Source organism: Rhipicephalus microplus, chromosome X (assembly GCF_043290135.1).
Source record: "Rhipicephalus microplus isolate Deutch F79 chromosome X, USDA_Rmic, whole genome shotgun sequence".
Classification (NCBI taxonomy): Eukaryota; Metazoa; Arthropoda; class Arachnida; order Ixodida; family Ixodidae; genus Rhipicephalus; species Rhipicephalus microplus.
Genome location: NC_134710.1, coordinates 425,521,513 through 425,541,213, shown reverse-complemented (window position 1 = coordinate 425,541,213; position 19,701 = coordinate 425,521,513). Strand labels below are relative to the sequence as shown.

The window sequence follows — 19,701 nt, the reverse complement described above, 5'->3', positions numbered from 1 at the left end:
ATAGTAACGGATGGGATATGCCAACAGACCTGCAGTGACTTGAACGACAAAGCTGCCGTGTTTGAAAATTCAGGTGCTTTCATAGAACCACCGCATGCCCCACAGAGCAATTGCATGTCAAAGCCTAAAGTTTCGGACGCCTAAACTCTTCGAAGTTGCAACCTAATAATCGATATGCATGTTTCAACACAGGCCTCCGACGCTTGCTTCCACGGCGACGCGGATTTGAAAAGGTAGCTTTGGTGCAATAATGTACCGCTGTGTGGTGAAGCATACCAAAACTCTGCAGTTGTGATGGCAAAGGTTGGGGTTCTAGGCGGCGGTTCAGCAGCTTCAATTTCGCATTTTTTATTGTTTTAAAAAACTACGCATTCTACTACCTTTTGGCACGAACACCCAAAAGCCATACTTCATTTTTATAGATAACAATGTAACATGCGACCACTGCTGGAAGCGGGTAATTTCAGCATAGAAAACATACAAACGCTGGCAGTGCGGCCGCTTCTTATTGTTATAAACGTGATATCGTTAAAACCGGTATTGTTGGGAGTGTCCTCGATTTATATCGCTTTGTTTTTCAATAACAGTGCTAGGTGCTTTATGTACTTCCACTAAGCCGACAACCACAGGGTTTTAACGGCAGTTCCATCGATGGAAATGATGTAAGCTACACTATTACCAGAGAGTTGCCAAATCACAAGCGCGTTTAGGCATCGTCGCATATTTTCGGGCACGTGCTGGCTGCGATGCCTATGCAAGCGAATTAAGCGTTGAAAATGGGAACGTAGCCAGAAATGGTGCTACTTCCTCGGTCGGGCTCATAGCTGAATTTCAGTCATGATCCGGTTACTTCGTAGTTCTTTTTTTTTTTTGCTTTTTCTGGGTTCATGGGGCGCGGGCGTCCCAGCACGCGCCAGTTTGCCATTTCCAAATAGGCGGATGAGGGCATCTTGTTTCGCCGAGTCGCTTGTAGACTTTCGCAGTTGCTCGTCACGCTTTTTCTTATTTGCATCTTTCCAGCATATATAGTTACTTTCGGGATCGTCACGTTCAAAAATAGTGTTTTTGTCGATGGCTCGGAGACCGAATAGTTAGGTGTGACATTTAAACGTAAAATGGGGGCATCCAAAAGTAGCGTCAATCATGATGGCGACCATGCATTTGGTACTACATTGGAGACAATGATAAAAAGTAAATACGAGCTGTCATTTCAAGTTGCGCATATACCTCACCGTACAAAATAAATAAAGTGATTTTTTGAACTACCTTTCGCATTTCAGTAACACTTCGTGCGACAATTGTCCATACTTTTAAGAATAAAATACATAAATATCAGCTTCTTTTGGGCTCCTTAACGGAAGTCGCACTGCTTTGTTTTTTTTTTTTGGGGGGGGGGGGTGGGTTGGGGTGGGGGGGGGGGGGGTTTTTTCGTGACGATTGTTCGCTCGGTACCATGCAGCTCACAACAGTGTTGCCAAGCTTCTCCGAAGGCACGCTCGCTGCTCGACGCTCTCGGTAGAATTCCCATCATACTTCTAAATCAAGCCGAGTTAAATCCATCGGGATCCGTCATCAGCACATAGTAGCCTAGCTGCGATAGCGAAGCTGGATGAAGGGTGAGGCAAAGCTTTGTGATTGAGAGGGAAGTCTAGAGTAGTGAGTTTAGGCTGGCAGAGAGAGGGTATACGTGGAGAGGCTGAAGCAGGGTAAAGAGGAAGAGGGCAAGGAGTTGGTGTGGAGGAAAGAACCGGCTGATAACCATTTTAAATAAGCTGAGGCTCTAGCATTCAGGAATGGTCCCCTCGCATAATACATTCGTTGTGGAATGTTTCAATACACCAAACTAAACAGTGATGCTGCCAAGAGCTCCGCTGTCTTTGCGACGTTAAGTCAGTTAAAGCGCCCCGCCGTGGTGTTCTACTGGAAGTTACTCGGCTACTGACCCACAGGTCGCGGTATCTAATCCCGGCTGGGGCGGCTGCATTTTAGATGGAGGCGAAGATGCTGTAGACACGTGTGCTCAGATTTGGGTGCACGTTTAAGAAGCCCAGCTGGTGGAAATTTCCGGACTCTTTACTGCGGTCTCTGTCATAACCATGTATGGTGGATTTGGGACGTTAAACGACTCATATCGAAGTCAGTTCAAGCTGCGCCTTTTTACAGGAAAAGCTGTATATCGCTGGGAGAAAGAAAACGTGCGGCATCGGTGTGACGAGCGGTCTCCATTGGCTGTTGTACAATCACGTCTTTTGAAGAGGCAGCGCACAGAAGAATGCAAAAACACGCACATATGAAGGACGTTAACACAATCGCCGTGTTCGCGTCCTTCATGTGTGCGTGTCATTGTATCCTTTTGTGCGCTACTTGTTCAAAAGATCATGGCTCACCAACTTGCCCATCAATACATATTAGGCAGTGACGTCGTTCACAGTGTCGTCCCGACGTTGTCCATCTTGTCGCAGCCGTGACGCCGATCACGTGCGCATCACGTTTTCCTGAAACCTTCCACATGTTTATGCCACGTACAACTCAGAGAGCTCGCATTCGCAGGGCCGATGGTCCACTCCGGTCACAAATGCAGGCCGGGGAGGCCGAGTACCGGCAGAAACAGCGTACCAGTGATCCGGCAGCTAGCCTTCCAAGCCATGCTAAATCGCGAAACGGAATGCAAGCGCTACTGGTGGGCGGATACTGCAAACCACGCTGGGAAGTTAGCTTGCGATGTCAAACGCTTGCAGCAACGATGCGGTGTCATGTGGTGTGATGATGAATGGTCCTTCGGGGATGGTGAAGAGTCGTTTTCGGAGGCCGCGTTTATTCGTTTCTCGTGCATCGTTTTGCAGAATTATGGGTTTCATTTTGATGCGCTGCGCTTCAAATATCAGTGGTCTTTATTTCTTGGGATCTGTTTTATTGTGTTTTATTTTTGGTGGTATTTTACATCTTTGTTTCTTCTTTTCTCCTTTTCCAAAATGCTAGGCAATTATTTAGAACTGGCAACTAATTTTGAATAAATCAAAGAATAAGAAGTCAAATGCTTTCTTGAATTTCATCTGCTCGAGCTCTGTGGGAAAAATACGCAGCAACTCTGCAGTGCTTGTATGAGAATCGGGGCTTTTTTCATCTAACCATTGTGTGAAACGATCAGCGTACACACTTAACAGCGGAGCACACACTTAAACAGCGGAGCACACACTTTAAAAGTACTGATCCACCTCGCGGAAATTCTGTCCGGACAAAGTAAGTACATTCGTAAAGTACTCCGGAGGTGCCACACAACAGCTCCGGATAGCCAAAGTGAAACACCCTCGAAAAATGCTCCGGATATGCCACGTAGTCACACCGACGAGACGGAGGAAAATGCCAATAAAAAGAACTCCGGCGACGCTAGGCAATTGCTCCGGTCGGCCGGAGGGAAATATCTGGTAAAGTACTCCGGATGTGCCTCGCACTTCCTCCGGCGGGCCAGAGCGAAAGTTTTCCTCTGGATGTCCGGAGGAAAAATCGCTCCGAATAGGGGGGGGGGGGGGGGGGGACTAAATGACAAGTGTTTTACTACCACCTCGAATTAATTTTCTTTACAGTGTAGCTGTTATGCATATGGGTAATTTGAAATTAAGTATGCGTATCATCCATGTTAGTCTATGTATGCATGGGGCAGGTCGTCGAAAGTAAGCTGCTAGTGTTCCTAGAAGTTGTCGTACAAGATTTCTGTAGGCCCCGCCGTAGTGGTCTAGTGGCTAGGCTACTCGGCTGCTGACCCGCAAGCCGCGGGATCGAATCCCGGCTGCGGCGGCTGCATTTCCGATAGAGGCGGAAATGCTGTTTGCCCGTAAGCACAGATTTGGGTGCACGTTAAAGAACCCCGGGTGGTCGAAATTACCGGAGTCCTCCACTACGGCGTCTCTCGTAATTATATGGTGGTTTTGGGACGTTAAACTCCACATACCAATCAAATCAAAATTTATGCTGTTTTTGAAAGGATTCGTATGTCGAGGTGAAAACTTTTACCGTCGGCTCTTCGTATTTCAAGCTCAGCTTCAATTCCAAATCATCCCAGACATTCCCCAGCTTAGTGCTTGAAGCTGGTTGTCTCGCCAAATAATACAAACTTTAAGAACAATTGTCGTTATGTGCACTTCCAAAGTCTCTGAACGATATGTCCCTTAACACAGCAGCTAGACACTGTATCTATCGCCTCAAGTCGCACGTCTTCGTCAGTCGTCCAAACTGTGGTAAACAGTGGCTGTGTGAAATGATCATCTCGTGTGGAACATCATGTATCAGACAGGTGCGCGAGACGTACCGAGCAAAATACGAAGGCACAGACACGGTATATTGTGCGTGTGGAGAGGAGGGAAAACGGCTGAACATTTCCTAATGTTCTGTAAAGGCTCTGCCCTATAGTCGAAGGTAATGGCGCCGAAAACTTTAAAGCATTAGGGTTTAGGGACAGTGAAGGCAAAATAGACTTTAAGCGGGTAGAAATAACCAGAAGGAGGCTAACTGATTGGTGGCTACAATCGAGGTGCGAGTTAACTTCAATCCATAAACACACAGTGATAGTACTTGACCTTATGGCTAGGTGGCGTCGACCTTATGGCTAGGTGGCTTTAAATCGGTGGGCCACCACTCGATTTAAAGGGCACAGCCGGATACATCCATCCATCCATCCATCCTACCGTAGACACATCGTCACGATGTGGCCGCGAGCTTTCTTATCTGCCACGCGTATTTTGCACCGCGGAGAGGAAGTGGACGACACTCAGTGGCACGCTCTTATCTCGCATTGCGGAAAATTATGCGTCTTGGCTGGCCTTGGGCTTTCAGGAACGATTCTGTTAGTTACCGGGCGCATAAAGGTCACTGCAATCGTTGCACATGTTGTAGGCCCGTGTGCTCAGATTTGGGTGCACGTTAAAGAACCCCAGGTGGTTGAAATTTCCGGAGCCCTCCACTACGGCGTCTCTCATAATCATATGGTGGTTTTGAGACATTAAACCCACATATCAATCAATCAGCAATCGTCGCACAGTCTCCGTTTGCGAAAAGGGCGTGCTTATCAGTCACAATGAAGTAACAACTGAGACCCTTATTCGCGATTATCTGTACCTGTGCGCACGTTTGGTGTGTCATTTCGAGAAACGTGGGGCACGCTTCAATCTGTGCGTGACCTTCCCATTTGTTGCTATGATGATATGTGGGGTTTTACATCCCAAAACCACCATAAGATTATCAGAGACGCCGTAGTGGAGGGCTCCGGAAATTTCGACCACCTGGGGTTCTCTAACGTGCACCCAAATCTGAGCCCACGGGCCTATAACATTTCCGCCTCCATCGTAAATGCAGCCGCCACAGCCGGGAGTTGAACCCGCGACCTGCGGGTCAGTAGCCGAGTACCTTAGCCACTAGCCCACCACGGCGGGGCCATTTGTTGCTATCGCATTCATTGCTTTGCCTTTCCGGCCAAGCTGTGAGTTTTTATCGCATTTTGTGGGAATCGGTAATTAGCAGAAAAACACTAATAATTTCAGATACAAAGTTCGAAACTGTTTAATCAGACATTTCGCAAACCGATCTACAAATTTTATATTTGAAAATTTTCATCCGTCTTCATACCTCTTAAAGTTAGGTAACTAAAGAGATCGAACTATAAACAACATTTGAGAACACAAAAATAGTCTGACTAACTTAAGCCAATGATCAGCAACATGCATTTGGTCGCGTTCGTCGTTATTGCATGAGTCGGCATATTTTAAACTCTGGATAAAGATAGCTGGCGCCCACTATATGTAGATCTCGGCATGGTGGAACCGGAAGAATGTGGTTCACTTAGAATCCTCTGCTTTTTGCTGTGCAGTGATTCGGCCTCTTGTGCACTGCGCATTGCCTGGAGCATACTGTTGTTTCAGTGGCTGCTCACGAGTTCAGCGATTTCAACCGCCATGACGCCTGGGATCAGGTTTTGATGCCGCCGATCAGATCACCACTTCATTTAACGTCAACAAGCGCAGAAGCAGCCGCGCAGCCATAGCATGAAGTGACACCCTGTGGAACCAGTATAAAGCACCATCTTTTCGGCCACGCGATCATTGGGCACGGCGGCACCGATAGAATGTGGTTCACTGACAATCCTCTGTTTTTGCTGGCATGTGAGGAAATATTGCGGCAAGTGTTACCGTTGAAATAACCCGTTTTAGCTAGTGCTGCCGTACCCATGGATGTGCTATTTGGTTGATGTTGTTGTTGTCTGCCTCAGAAAACTGGTAGTTTTAGAGAGAGACATTAAAACGAGCCCCGGTCCTGACACTGCAGAACTATGACAAAAGCTTACGAAAAATTTAGCTAATAATAAAGATATAAAAGAGAATCGCCTAGTGGAAATTAAAAAAAAATGTAGATGCCTTGTGAAAACTTGATGAAAAGGTCAGTTCATGTCAGTACCAGCATTCGAATATGAACTAAGTTGTTCTGATGCTTGAAAGAAAAATAAAAGAACTAAAAAATCACAGTGAAATGCCTAATTCGGTCCTTTTTGGGATACCAGAACCACACGGTGAAGTCGGCGGATCCCTGGAGGCAGCCGTAAATAAAGATATCTCTCATGACCTTCTAGGGCTCGAACCTGTCACCATTGAACGCATTCAAAGATTGGGTCATCCTTCTCCGAGTAAAAAATAAATACTAGTAGCGTGTAGCGACCCCTCCGCTCCCTTTGGCTCCCACGCATTTGCGAAGCGCGCGCTGCACTGAAACGCCCCTCGTTCCACGATGTCACCCCAACAGAAAGGGGGGAACTATTGATGCGTCGTCAACTGTCACAATAGCCATGCAAACACGAAGGGGTCGACTCCACCAGTGAAATTCTACCAATTCACATACAGATGGTACGAAAACAGCAGACTAAAGGAATGAATTGAAGCAGTGCGCCGAAAAAAGTAAGTAAACATTTTTTTATAAATATTAGAACTTGCACAATGCGTTCAACATAACGGGTGTTAATCCCTGCGTCACCGCTCCTCTAATCTATCAAGTTAATAAGAGATGCACGTGGAAATCATAAAAGTACAAGTTACCATGATACTTTCAACTTCCGTCTCTAGAGCACTGTTAAAAAATTGCGAAAAAATATGTTTATGCTGCTACTGTTATTCGATATTGTTGGGGACGTAGTAGTTTAAGCTGTGTACCCATGTGGTATTGGTGATGTGTGGTTATATATTTTTTTATATCTACGCAGCGCCGACGGAAGTATGTCGTTGCCAAAAGCTTGGACAAAGCTTGGACAAAATATGCGACGATGCCTAAACACGCTTGTATTTTGGCAACTCTCTGATAATAATGTAGCTTACATCATTTCCATCGATGGAACTGCCGTTAAAACCCTGTGGTTGTCGGCTTAGTGGAAGTACATAAAGCACCTAGCACTGTTATTGAAAAACAAAGCGATATAAATCGAGGACACTCCCAACAATACCGGTTTTAACGATATCACGTTTATAACAATAAGAAGCGGCCGCACTGCCAGCGTTTGTATGTTTTCTATGCTGAAATTACCCGCTTCCAGCAGTGGTCGCATGTTACATTGTTATCTATAAAAATGAAGTATGGCTTTTGGGTGTTCGTGCCGAAAGGTAGTAGAATGCGTAGTTTTTTAAAACAATAAAAAATGCGAAATTGAAGCTGCTGAACCGCCGCCTAGAACCCCAACCTTTGCCATCACAACTGCAGAGTTTTGGTATGCTTCACCACACAGCGGTACATTATTGCACTAAAGCTACCTTTTCAAATCCGCGTCGTCGTGGAAGCAAGCGTCGGAGGCGTGTGTTGAAACATGCATATCGATTATTAAGTTGCAACTTCGAAGAGTTTAGGCGTCCGAACCTTTAGGCTTTGACATGCATCTGCTCTGTGGGGCATGCGGTGGTTCTATGAAAGCACCTGAATTTTCAAACACGGCAGCTTTGTCGTTCAAGTCACTGCAGGTCTGTTGGCATATCCCATCCGTTACTATAATTTTATCTCCTCAGTCTGCTATACCTCTATACAATTCGTGTATAGGTGCCACCACCGCTGGAACCTTTACACCTACACTGGTTGGCACGCGTGTTGGCCCCCGCAGCTTCTGGTGGGGGACTTTCTGCCACGTTTTACGCTGTGCGATCCGGCGGCACGGAGATTTTTCGCGGCTTGTAGACTTGTATCTGTGTTTGTCTTCGTTGGATGCCATGATGGCACGCTTGCAGTGCCAAACTGTGTCGAGCAGCTACTTCAGCAAGCTTGAGGCCGAGTTGCAAGGCCGATACCAGACGAAGCTTTCGTTTGGAGGCGACGAACAGCCGGATCCGTTTGACGACGACGTTGCGTGGTTTGCCTTCGCGTCAGGCCAAAAGAATCTGTCCCGCGGTGTCAGCTGCCGATATTTATGCGTACCTCATTTAAGGAGTCTGCTTTTACACGGGGGAACAGTTTAAGCGTCGCAAGATGCGAGAGGCTTACAACATGTTCATAAGTGGCAAAGTTAAACAACTCAAGTCCTTCAAGGCAGCAAAGTGCGGTGACGATGGTGACGGCGTTGTTCTCGTCGCGGCGACGGTTGAGGCTAGCCAAACACTCTTTAGGCAGTACCAAGCAAGGTGCGTCGTAAAGGAGAGCGGAACTGTTGAAAGTGCTCATTGCACTTGCATGGCCGGGTAAGCAGACGATTCAAAAGGCGAATTGCAGTGCCACGATGCCCCAACTGCTGTTTTATTGTACCTACGTGAGTGATCCGATTACAAAAAGCTGATGTGGAGTTTTACATTTCGTAAATTTGATAAAGGTGACGATAGCACACAAATAATTGCCACGCGTGTGTAAAAATGTTGTTCAAGCAGTACTATAAATGCGGACCTTTAACGTCCCGAAGCGACTCGTGTTTTGAGGGACGCCACAGTGGAGAATTGTGGATCAATCATCAGCTGCTGTTCTTGAACGAATTGCATCGCACAGCACAGAGAAGATTTCGTATTTCGCCATTATAAACAGGCGACCACCCCTCACCGAGATCGAACCCGCAAAGTAATGATCAGCAACCGAACAGCTACGCATTTAAGTAAGCGTGGTGAATGGGAGCAGTTTAGGGAAACCATGCCATAATGGCTGAGATGGTTTCCATATTTTGACTTCGTGAAAACAACACAATCATGCTAAATTAATCGCTTTTTGAGTGAGAACAATCGTTTGGTCCTATTTGCTAGTATCCTGTCGTACAGAATTCTTCTCATTTTGTTTTTGCCACGTTGCTTCCCATGGACCATCAACTGTATTATGCTTAAAGCTTATTTGAATGAAAATTTCAGCCTTGGGAAATGCTGCACACACGTGGATGCACTGTAATTTAGTGTTGAGGCAAGTGCGCAGTATGGCCTGAACGACCCCTCTCCTACCAACGTTGCCTGTAAACGGATGGAGGCCTCAAAGAGAGGCAAAGTAGGCTTTCGTTTTCAATCTGTCACTTACAAGGCTTTCAGACTAGTAACTGAGCTTTCAACTTTTTGTAGGCAGCACCAGTCTCCGACATGAAATAGTTTTAGCCGAAAAGACGTCATGCACCATATCAAGTTTCTGAAAATGAAATGCCTCACCGCACAATCCACAATTTCACAAATGAGCAAGTGTCCCGCTTATTGCATCAAATGCAGGCAAGAAACTCAAACTGATTGCTTTTGGTGCACAAGCGACAAAACTAAATTGTGATCTAACAGCTGAGAATCCCACCAGTGTTTACCCTGCTGCAAATAATCGTACTGGACAGCGTCACAACAAGGAGCGCTGATTCAAATGCTGTTTTGCAGGTGACTGCACCGAACACGATGCTCTTGTCATTCATCCCAGACCGAATCTGCCCCCGAGACGACTGCTCTGGACCCTGCACGTTCATCCAGGCAAAAGCAGCTCTCTGCGGAAATGCCTCTTCACGACTTTTACAAGAACAGGGACTAGGAGACGGCTAGAAAAGTGCAGCTGACAGCTGATCGCTGTTGTGAAATTGAGGTGGCGACTCGTGATCCGGCAAAATCGCCGAGATGGCTTAAAGAACGTCAAGGCAGGATTACTACCTCTTTACTGTATCGTGTGGCAGTATGCAGCACTGGAGCTACGAGCCTTGCGGCTGAAATAATGGGCTATATAAAAACACCTCAAGTTGCCAACTTGACATGGGGCTCCAAAATCGAGAAAAAATCTAAGCAGCCATACAGAGACCAGGAGTCACCAAAACACACGGGCTTATATGTTAGAGAATGTGGGCTCGTTGTGGTAGCTAACATGACGTTTATCGGGGCATCTCCAGATTGTATTGTGTCGTGTGAATGCTGTGGGTAATGAGTGCTCGGGATAAAATGTCCAGCTTCAATGAAAGATGCTTCGCTGACGAAGAGTGGTACCACACTGGTGTACATAAATGAAAATCTATAACTCAAGCATAATCATGCATACTGTATGCAAGTGCAGACCCAAATGGTGCTCAAAGGGCTGCGTCAAGCGTATTTTGTGGTTTTCACGCAATCCTCGCTGACGACAGAAGTCAGAGCTTTTGACGAGATCTCTTTGACACGTACTAAAGTCAAAGAGGAATTTTTATTTCAGTAGTACATTGCGAGAGCTGCAGTCAATGCGTATCTTCAAACAGATTAAACGTGCAAAGGAAACATGTCACTGCAATGGCACCGAATCAGGAAACATTGTCGAATGCACAGTGTGTCAGGCAACATTTCACCTGAAGTATTTAATACTTAACGTACATCTCGGCACTGGGCGTGCACCTATTGTTGTAAGTAATGGTTGCACTCATGATGAGTAAACACACACTGTTCTCTCAAGTGGTGGAAGAAGTTTTAGGATTTCCACATGGCAATGAACCACTGTACAAAATTATATTCAGTTTAAAAATTTCCCTTTTTTCCAACATCTTGGTCTGATCTGAAGGACCAAGTCTGCAGTGATGGTAAAAATTAACACTAAAGACTAAGTACACTTTACTAATTTTTTCGGCAGATTTAAAGTGCACTCAATTGCAAGTTATTGTTTGGCACCACAATTCGTGTTGTGGCTCGGGCCAGTTGGTTCACTGCTGCTTGAATGTATTCATTAATTTTCTATTCATTTTCAATGTAATGACATTAATTGAACTAATGTTCATCATGCATGCACTAACTGATAGCTTTGAGATTGGATGCTTTGTAGATTTTCTGTGAGACTGCCACCTTTTTGTGCTTGAGCTTTGTCGTACCAATACGTTGTTCATGTCATTTTCTTTTCATATTCTGGTGAATATTTTATGCCTGAAAAAAGTGTATATGTTATATTTTATTCAGAAGTAATTGGCATGACATCACTCATTGCAGAAAACATTTTAATTACTATTGTTTTGTTTCTCCAAAGTCAGTCGCTGCTTTTAAAGCAAAAGTATGCGTGAAATTCTCAATGCATTGATGCCTATATGATGCTGTGTGCTGCACTGTGTTTAAAATTTCATTGCGAAACATTTGTTCCAAGGTGAATTTTTTAAATCATTGTATGCTTCAACTTCTTTGTTTCGCAGCCAGCTATTGCAGCACGAGAAGTGTACAGTAAATGTCATTTGTATTCGCTATGCAAGCATAATGCCCACCAGCACATAATTTGCGATCGTGTTGTTTCTTTCCCCTATATTTAAATATTTATGATTTTGTATAAATTCGATAACCACTTGCTGGGAAACTTCAAACCAATTATATTATACCAATAAGCTCAGATTTTCAAGAGGCATCTTCAGCATGTCAAAGGCATTTTCGAAGCTGACAATGATCAGTCCCAAGGAGCGCACCTACGTTAGCGGGAGCAACTTCGTAAAGTATGCTTGTGCTTACTACAACCGCATATGAGGTTGTGATATACTTAAACACAAGTTTTATGTGTTTCAGTATTTGTGCTAGTATGTGTATGAGGTGTCACCTACAAACCTTCGAGACATCTAAATTGTACTGTGTTACAGGCTTTCGTGCTAATACGGATACCATTTGATCTAACATTTTGTAGTATTTAAAACACCATCAGCAATGGGTCCCTATTTTTCTGTCAAGAAGATGAAGGAAGCTTGCAGAAAAAGCTGAGAAGGGGCTTTACGAGCTACTGCTCCGCCCAAAAGTACACTAGTATGAGTTTACAGCAACACTCATCAACAGCCATATGAACAGGGTGAATGAGTAGCAAGTGAGAAGAATTGAAAGGATGGAAAAACAGGAATGTCAGCAACACTCAACGCATGTTTACTCGAAATGAAATTAACAAGACAATGGACCGTTTCATAATGCTGAACTAAACGCCGACTTGTGTAGAATGGGAGATTCACAAGAAATAAGCTCCGGTAAGTGCAACGCTTCCTCCTAAGAAAGTATTATATTAATTATCCCCAACAGGCACTGTATGTCCACCCGGAACCACCCAAACTTCAAAAGAAAAAAAGAACTCCAAAAACACGGAATATTCAGTATATGGCACAGCACAATTCAATTTCGTACCACGTAGCAGCTATGAATTACCAGAACTATTACGAATATATATATGCGGGGTTTGACGTTCTAAAACCACCATAAGATTATGAGAGACTCCGTAGTGGAGGGCTCCAAAAATTTAGCCCACTTGGGGTTCTTTAGCGTGACGATTAGAAATCTTGATGATTGGGGTTTGCAGATTAACCAATGCACTGCATACAATCACCACTTTGTCAATAGTTGCAAAGCTCTTGACGTTCTTTTCTCAAAATTCAGAGGCAGCACAGTTTGGAAGATCCTAAAAACTTTCAATCTTTGAATTGCTCTTTCGACGTTTATGCGAACGCGTGAAAGTTTTGAGACGTCATCTCAGCGCCTGCTAGCTGAGGACGACTTTTCTCATTGATGGCCTCATCAGTGTCACCCCTCGCGTAGCAAACATGTCTTGGCAGCGGAATCCTCGATCAACGAGGGAAACGTCCCCTTCCTTGAATTTTTTTAGAAGGCCGCTACGCAAAGTGATTTCATTGTCTGATACCCTTCATCCCAAAGCTTTTGACATGGCTCCTGAAGGTGTTGTAACAGCACGTAGCTTCACTGTATTGTGGTGCTTATAGTTCGAGTAGGTTCGTCTCCTCGCAGTCATCACCATAGGCCTCTGTATAAATATTTCTGTGTAGTCTATCATTTCTGTCGGACCATCAAACAGAACGTCCCGAAATGCTGCTGGCTGATTTGCTTGACGTATGAAAGATGTCACTGACAATGCTGTTCGAAATACTGAATCTGCATGCCAGGTCTTGCGTTAGGAGGCCTAAGCGTAACCTTATGATGACCAGGAATAATTGCGTTTATGGATTCAGGCATGCAGCACACGGTTGCCATGTGGACAGCACTAACCTAGCAAATGCTGAGAACATGCCTGCCGACGCAAAGCCTGTATTAAACTTTACAGTTTTCGATGTCTGCATAACCATATCTTTTGTTATTACAGAAAAGTTTACCTGTTGGTTCTTAAGCTAAACATTTTTTTTTTCTTTGCTGCAGTGAGATCCTGCTCTAGGCAAGTCAAGCGGTATCTCTGTGCCTCATTTTCTTTGATGAAGTGTGACACATCTTCCATTCCGAAATCAGTTTGTGTATCCATATTAAAATTCTCTACAATGCAGACATTTGAGTTTACAGGAGAGACAGGGTGGGGAGCATCCGGTGCTTTACCACTTGCAGCTATCCCAGAAATGTATGCCACTGGTCTATAATACATTTGATTTGCCCAAGAGCATATGCAGCATGTGTGCATGCTTGCTTTAGTGCTTCTTTTTGTTCAGCACGTTTAAACTTGGCCATTTTTTGGGTAACATTTCCTGCAGCATGTTAAGGGAAGACGGATGGTGTGAAGTATGGATGAGTCGGTTCACATGAGGGTTGACCTATAAAAAAAAAGAGCACAGCGTCATTTCAAAGGAAACCAGTATTTAAAGGTAAACGGATTTCATAGATACCTGTCTAGCTGCGAAAAATTCCACAATTACTCACTATCCACGTTCAGTTTAGTTTCTCTTCTAAAGTTCAAGACAACGGCAAAGAGAGAAAAACTTTATTCTGAAGTGAAGACGTTGGCCTGCATTATTATGCTCTAGCATGCTACTTTGCCCAGGGAGGAAAGGGAGAAAAAAACGTGATGAAGTACAATGATGGGGACAGTATGAAGGGATGTGTATACCGAGTAACCTTGCAAAACAATGGTTTTTTCAGTATAGTGTGCAGTGCAGTGGTCTTAATAAAGTCTATAACTGCTATTGTAACATATGTTGACATTGTCTCATTGGACACTGTGCACAAAATATAAATTTCACGTTGTGTTTTCAATCCGATTCCTGCTAGCAATGAAGCCTGTGTCTTCCATTGTAACACGTACGGTGGGCACTCACATAACAGATGTTCTTATTTATCGCACACTTGGCAGTATTCAACACTAAGGGTGCTTTGATAGAAGTAGGTTATCTTTTAAGGCATGTGTCAGAAATTAAGTAGGAACTTTTCCAGGGATTGGATGCTTTACACGTGAATAAGAAATGAATCTTTGATTGATTGATTTGGGGGGTTTAACGTCCCAAAACCACTATTTGATTATGAGAGACGCCGTACTGAAGGGCTCCGGAAATTTTGACCACCTGGGGTTCTTTAACGTGCACCCAAATCTGAGTACACGGGCCTACAACATTTCCGCCTCCATCGGAAATGCAGCCGCCACAGACGGGAAAGAAATGAATCTGCACAAGGCCGTTTCGTCTGTGGCATTTTATTACGTTTTATTGTGAGTAGCAAACACAGCCTGGTAAGTTAAGCCCTGCACTCAAGCCTACGTTCAGTTCCTTTTTTTAACATTCTGAAGCAGATCAATACTAATGAAGTTATAGCGATTTGCGTGACCGGTTGTCTGTCGTCAATTGTGCGGACCTCGAGTTGGGACAGCAGAAAGGGTTAGTAAACATACAGCAAGGCACTGTGCCTGGTCAAGCGTTCCGTTCAAACCAATAAGTTTTTGCAGGGCTTAGCCAGTGCTGCAAGTCGTGCCATAGCGCAGGCTCACTTGGACCACCGTGGGTTCTAAACGTCCGACGGAATTAAATGACACTCTGGCGGTATCCGATTCCGCGCCCTCTGAAAGAAGGTAGACGCGTGTGGGACTGGCCACGTGATCCCAAAAGCAGCATGGAACGCCTGAACTAGGGCCTCTTAGTCGCGCAAAGGTAAATAATTACGAAAACGGCTCAACTTTGGCGAAGAAATTTTGAAGTCTCTATCGCGGCAAAGCTGGTCTCGAAAACGACAAAAAAGGACGCTTCTGTTTAGCACTAAGTGAGCTTAACAACAGGTGCCACTATACTACGCCACACAACTATAAAATAAAAGTGATTTTTCGAGGCTCTGCTGCCAAGAGCGACAAAGAACTGGGCAAATGCGGACGTTACGGTTACCGACAACGTACAGGCGCGCAATGGTAACAAACTACAGGGATCTCCATAAAAATGGTTCTCACCTTATACAAAGTGAGCAGAACAAACAAGCGAACTGTTCGTGCACTGCCACTTGTCCCGACGCACAGCTGCGATCCATGCATTTCTTCGCTGCGTGGCCGTAGGGAACCTGCAAGTGCGCACTTCCGAAAGGAGGTTTGTTCCCGGCCGTAAGCTGCAGCCTGGCACACAACAGCATGGATCACGTCGTGATGGTGTCACAGGCGATGTTTTAGCCGCCGAGAACATGTTGGGACGACAAAAACAAAGACACCCGCACGACTAAAGCAACATGCGGGCGAGAATAATCATCTACGAGTGCACGCCGATGCTTGCCTATGGGGATGCCGGAAGTTTCTTGGGAGCACATCCGCTTTGAGGCGCGGTGGTGCGCCCTGGCAACCACGGTAGTTACGAGCCAGCGAAAAGGTTTATAAACAGGAATTCCGTGCTCATTCTCATTGTGCTCACATTAGTTCGTCTTTACAAGGTGATAAAAAGCATGCTGCTTAACTGACGCACGGTACATGCCCCCTTGGTTATATATATCTACTCTTACTGCGTTATTGCTTCTATGCTCCATGCGTGGACACACCCAGATGCCTTTGGATATTTGCAATGCATTTATCATACAAGAACAGTGAAGAAGCGGCGACCTGTGTTTCTCTTGCAACGAAGGCCCCAACGAGCAGTCAGCGACAGAAGAGCCGGTTCGCGCGATGTGCACACTTCCCCCGGAGTGCACCGCGCACCATCGGGGCGCTCTGGTATTCGTTGAGGAAGGTCAATTAGGTGCATTTAGGGGTTCGACTGTTCAATAAGAGAACACGAGATTGAATCTCAAACACTAAAACTAAAGAATGTGTGCGCATGTGTGAGGAAGAATTGAAAGCTATGCCGAGAAAAGCAGCTGTCAACCATATCATCAATCCTTTATCACACATATCTTGCCACATTTTGATCTCAGGCGTGTTTCCTGATAAACAACGAATCACTAAAGTAGCAGTTATACATAAAGGAGGGGATTGGAATTGATTGATTGATATGTGGGGTTTACGTCCCAAAACCACCATAAGATTATGAGAGATGCCGTAGTGTAGGGCTCCGAGAATTTGACCACCTGGAGTTTTTTAACGTGCACCCAAATCTGAAAACACGGGCCTACAACATCTCCGCCTCCATCGGAAATGCAGCCGCCGCAGCCGGGATTCGAACCAACGACCTGCGGGTCAGCAGCCGAGTACCTTAGCCACTAGACCACCGCGGCGGGGCGATGTGATAGGAATGATATCAACAACTATACACCTCAATGTCGGTATTAGCACTGTTTTAAGAAGTTTTTGAAGAAATGTTTATTGTAAAAATTGCGAAACTCTGTACTAAAAATGATATACTTTCAGATAACCAATACGGCTTTCAGAAAATAAAGTGTAATGAAATGGCGCTTTACAACTATCATACAAAAATCATTCAGAAGTTTGAAGACAAAAAGCACATTCTAAGAATTATTCTTGAGTTCAAAAGGCATTTGACTCTGTTAAGCATGACATCTTATTAAAAAAAGTTGAGGGAATATGGTATTAAGGGACTATATCTCGACCTCACACATAGTTATTTAATTAACCACTACCAGTAAAAGGACGCCCAATATATCGAATTGAGTTTTCGGGAAAATTATTATTGTGTACCTCAGGGTTTCATTCTTGAACCACTTCTTTCTTTATTATATATAAATGATATAGAAATGTTCTGCTGACGCCTGATATAGTTATTTATGCCAACGGCACGAATGTATTTTTAGTAGGAAATTACATCTTAAGTCCCAGCCTAATTAATGGTTCAATAATTGATTTGAATGGCTTATATTGAATCAACTGGAAATAAATACAAAGAAAACTAAATGTATACTTTTTCGCTCACGAAATGCATTAATCGGAAGTAACGTATACATAAAATTACGAGGTGAAGTTATCGAGCGTATCAAGAACAAATAAATTTCTCGGTGTTGTTTTTGAAAAACATCTCACCTGGTCCCCCAGGTTGATAATGTTACAAGACGCATCTCATATGCACTATGCATTAAAAGTAGAGCAAAACAACTTTTGCCGCGGTGCTTAAAAAACCAGCTATATTACGCACTAATTCAATCCCATTTACGATACAGCCTCCGTGTATGGGGAACAACAACAAAGGAAATATTAATAAGGTGCATATCCTACAAAAGCGTATTTTGATTTATTGAAAATGCACTTTGTTAAACTGCCTCTGCGCCACTTTTCAAAGCAAGTAATATATTAACAATGCAGCATATAATGAAAGAGAAGATACGAATCCGAAAGAAGATACGAAAGAGGATACGAATCCAATACCACTATTGGATTCGTATTGACTTCGCTTCTGAAATTCACTAGTCGCAAATCTTTGCTTGCGCGGGTCTTGTAGTATGACAGTGCTCGTGATGTCAACGCTTTACTTTCTCTACAAGCATGCATCCCAGTGACGTGAGCAAAAAAAAAAAAGGCGGGTTTTCAAAGCGTATTTGGCGCAGAGGTAATACGCTGTCACCCGCGTCCTTTTCTTCTAATAATAGAGTGGTGGCCTCTCGCTCCTTATGTAAACGAAATCACTTCGCATGTTTATAGAGTGACAGTACCAAAATATTAGTTTGCAGGTCTTTCGAGTAGCTGCTACAGATATTCTTGCTTCTCATTTTGCATGGCTATCATAATCAGTAGCGGTGGCGTTCACTACGAGTAGCCCAAGATATGCCAGAATGAGTGCAAGCCGAGCCATAGCCTCCTTTATTTTCTGTGCCTGCGCTTTGCCGCCGGGATCAAAGGGAGCCGACCGTCAGGCTGAGTTCCCGCAATCACCACCAGGCGGCGCTGCCTTCCCAGAACCGGCAAGTGATTTCGTTTACATGTGTAATGGAAGTGGTGGTAGAGGTCGGACGTGTTTTTGGAGAGCTCCGGAATGACGGCTACAGATAAGTGTTTTTGCATGTTTCCAGCTTGCCTCTGTATGTAGCATTATGAGAACGTAAGGCGCTAGCGTAACGCTTGATTAGGTCTAGTACGGTGTACGTTTTTTTTTTAGTATTTTGTACTGTGTCTTTTTTTCTCCAGCCACCACGTGGCTGAGGCCTGCGCGTAGACCGACCACGTGCATGCGCAGGTGCTGTGAAGTGTAGCGTATTTATTTATTATTGTGGTTCTTTTTGGCTTAGACCAGTGTATTTTAGTACAGTTTTCTAACACGTGGGCATCGGTAAACTGAGCTAGCCATAGTCAAAAAGACCGTAAAGTGTTCGGAGTGCGGGGTAGGGTGGAAGGTGGAAATTAGTGCGGAAGAGAAAGCAGAAGATGACGCCAAGTGTAGACAGTGCGAGTTCGAGGAGAAAATGAAAAATATGATGGTGGTCCAGAGTGGGCTCATGGAGAAAATCGCAGAGCTGGAGAATGCATTGGCGAAGGAGCGAGAGAAAACGTCAGCCATGGAGGAAAGGCTCCGGGCAGCCGAGAAGGGCCTATCGAAGGTCGCGAAAGGGAACGAAGACGCAGGTGACGGCGGAAGCATTATGGCGACGACCCCCCGTGCGGGAGAGATGAGGGAAACAGGCATGACAAAGGCAGATACATTGGCCACAGGGCCCAGCTACCGGGAAGTAGTTTTGAGGGAGGGAGGGAGCAAACCAGCAGCCGTGACTCACGCTAGTCACCTAGTCAGCAGCCAGGTGCAGGTTTCAGAAGGAATGTCTGAACAGGTCATCATCGCCGGTGACTCAAATTTAGTCGGATGCGCAGCGGCAATCAAAGAAAGGGTGAAAGGCGACAAGAGAGTTGCGATAGGGACGTTCCCAGGACAAACGCTGGGGACAGTAATGAGTCAAGCGGGTGAACAACTCGCAGCTAAAGCTAACAATCGTAACCTCGTTGTAATTGTGGGAGGGTTAAATGACGTCCTGAAAAAAGAATCGTCAGGACTAGCGACGACCTTGGCGAAAGGGGTGGATGACCTGCGCACCGTGTCCCCCCAGGTGCAAATTGTAGTATGCACAGTACCGGAAGTACCAGTACGCAACGTCAACCTGCAAAGAGCGGTTGTCGACGCAAACAAAGAGATATGGCGAATTAGTCGAGAGAAGGGTTTCGAGGTAGTGGATTTAA

General features: G+C 44.9%; 1 pseudogene; it reads right to left on the bottom strand.

Annotated features, from left to right (window-relative positions):
- Positions 1-12,654: 12,654 nt before the first annotated feature.
- LOC142775485 (uncharacterized) lies at positions 12,655-13,360 on the bottom strand (annotated as a pseudogene).
- Between the last annotated feature and the right edge of the window lie 6,341 nt (positions 13,361-19,701).